Source organism: Oryx dammah, unplaced genomic scaffold (genome assembly GCF_014754425.2).
Source record: "Oryx dammah isolate SB20612 unplaced genomic scaffold, SCBI_Odam_1.1 HiC_scaffold_22, whole genome shotgun sequence".
In the NCBI taxonomy this organism is placed as follows: domain Eukaryota; kingdom Metazoa; phylum Chordata; class Mammalia; order Artiodactyla; family Bovidae; genus Oryx; species Oryx dammah.
In genome coordinates, this window is record NW_024070206.1 from 51,865,907 (window position 1) to 51,868,838 (window position 2,932).

Sequence of the window (2,932 nt, forward strand, 5' to 3'; positions counted from 1 at the left end):
AACAACACCCAGTTGTGGATGTGACTGGTGATAGAAGCAAGGTCCGATGCTGTAAAGAGCAATATTGCATAGGAACCTGGAATGTTAGGTCCACAAATCAAGGCAAATTGGAAGTGGTCAAACAGGAGATGGCAAGAGTGAACATCAACATTCTAGGAATCAGCGAACTAAAAAGGAATGGAATGTATGAATTTAACTCAGATGACCATTATATCTACTACTGTGGGCAGGAATCCCTTAGAAGAAATGGAGTAGCCATCATGGTCAACAAAAGAGTCCAAATGCAGTACTCGGATGCAATCTCAAAAACGACAGAATTATCTCTGTTTGTTTCCAAGGCAAACAATTAAATATCACAGTAATCCAAGCCTATGACCTTTTAGAACTAACACCCAAAAAAGATGTCCTTTTCATTATAGGGGACTGGAATGCAAAAGTAGGAAGTCAAGAAACACGTGGAGTAACAGGCAAATTTGGCCTTGGAATACGGAATGAAACAGGGCAAAGACTAATAGAGTTTTCCCAAGAAACTGCACTGGTCATACCAAAAACCCTCTTCTCCAGGATTCTCCAGGCAAGAGCACCAGAGTGGGTTGCCATTTCCTTCTCCAATGCATGAAAGTGAAAAGTGAAAGTGAAGTCGCTCAGTTGTGCCTGACTCTTAGCGACCCCATGGACTGCAGCCCACCAGGCTCCTCTGTCCATGGGATTCTCCAGGCAAGAGTACTGGAGTGGGGTGCCATTGCCTTCTCCGAGAGATACCTGGAGTTAACAGGCAAATTTGGCCTTGGAGTACAAATGAAGCAGGGTAAAGGCGAACAGAGGGTTGCCAAGAGAATGCACTCATCATAGCAAACACCTTCTTCCAACAACACAAGAGAAGACTCTACATATGAACATCATCAGTGGTCATTACTGCAATCAGATTGATTAAATTATTTGCAGCCAAAGATGGAGAAGCTCTATACAGTCAGCAAAAACAAGACCAGGAACTGACTGTGGCTCAGATCATGAACTCCTTATTGTCAAATTCAGACTCAAATTGAAGAAATAATGGAAAACCACCAGACCATTCAGGTATGACCTAAATCAAATCCTTTATTATTTTAGAGTGGAAGTGACAAATAGATTCAAGGAATTACATCTGATAGACAGTGCCTGAAGAAATATGGATGGAGGTTCATGACGTTGTACAGGAGACAGGAATCAAGACCATCCCCAAGAAAAAGAAATGCAAAAAGGCAAAATGGTTGTCTGAGGAGGCCTTACAAATAGCTGAGAAAAGAAGATAAGCAAAAGGCAAAGGAGAAAAGAAAAGATATACCTATTTCAATGCAGAGTTCCAAAGAATAGCAAGGAGAGATAAGAAAGCTTTCCTCAGTGATCAATGCAAAAAAATAGAGGAAAACAATAGAATGGGAAAAACTGCAAATCTCTTCAAGAAAATTAGACACTAAGGGAACATTTCATGGAAGGATGGGCACAATAAAAGACAGAAATGTAGAAGATATTAAGAAGAGGTGGCAAGAATACACAGAAGAACTATATAAAGAAATCTTAATGACCCACATAATCACTATGGTATGATCACTCACCTAGAGCCGGACATCCTGAAATACGAAGTCAAGTGGGCCTTGGGAAACATCACTACAAACAAAGCCAGTGGAGGTGACGGAATTCCAGTTGAGCTGTTTCAAATCCTAAAAGATGATGCTGTGGAAGTGCTGCACTCAATATGCCAGCAAATATGGAAAACTCAGCAATGGCCACAGGAATGGAAGAGGTCAGTTTCATTCCAATCCCAAAGAAAGGCTATGCCAAAGAATGTTCAAACCACCACTCAATTTCACTCATCTCTCATGCTAGTAAAATAATGCTCAAAATTCTCCAAGCCAGGTTTCAATAGTACATGAACCATGAACTTCCAGAGGTTCAAGTTGGATTCAGTAAAGTCAGAAGAGCCAGAGATGAAATAGCCAACATCCTTTGGGTCATTGAAAAGCAAGAGAGTTCCAGAAAAGCATCTACTTTTGCTTTATTGACTATGCAAAAGCCTTTGACTGTGTGGATCACAACAAACTGTGGAAAATTCTCTAAAAAGATGGGAATACTGGACCACCTTACTGAGAAATCTATATGCCGGTCAAGAAGCAATAGATAGAACCAGACATGGAAAAACAGACTGGTTCCAAATAAGGAAAGGAGTACATAAAGTTTACATATTGTCACCCTGCTTACTTAACTTATATGGAGGGTGTATTGTGCGAAATGCCAGACTGGATGAAGCACAAGCTGGAATCAAGATTGCTGGGAGAAATACCAGTAACCTCAGATATGCAGATGACTCCACCCTTATGGCAGAAAGCAAAGAACTAAAGAGCTTCTTGATGAAAGTAAAAGAGGAAAAAGTTGGCTTAAAACTCAACATTCAGAAAACTAAGATCATGGCAGCTGGCCTCATTGCTTCATGGCAAATATATGGGGAAACAAGGGAAATAGTGACAGACTTTATTTTGAGGGACTCCAAAATCACTGCAGATGGTGACTGCAGCCATGAAATTAAAAAGACACTTGCTCCTTGGAAGAAACGCTATGACCAAACTAGACAGCATATTGAAAAGCCGAGACATTACTTTGCCAACAAAGCTATGGTTTTTCCAGTAGTCATGTATGGGTGGGAGAGTTGGACCATAAAGAAAGCTGAGTGCTGAAGAACTGATGCTTTTGAACTGTGGTGCTGGAGAACACTCTTGAGAGTCCCTTGGACAGCAAGGAAATCCAACCAGTCAATTTTAAGGGAAATCAGTTCTGAATATTCATTGGAAGTACTGATGCTGAAAGGGAAACTCCAATACTTTGGCCACAGATTTGTAGAACTGACTCCTTGGAAAAGACCCTGACGCTGGGAAATATTGAAGGCAGGAAGAGAAAG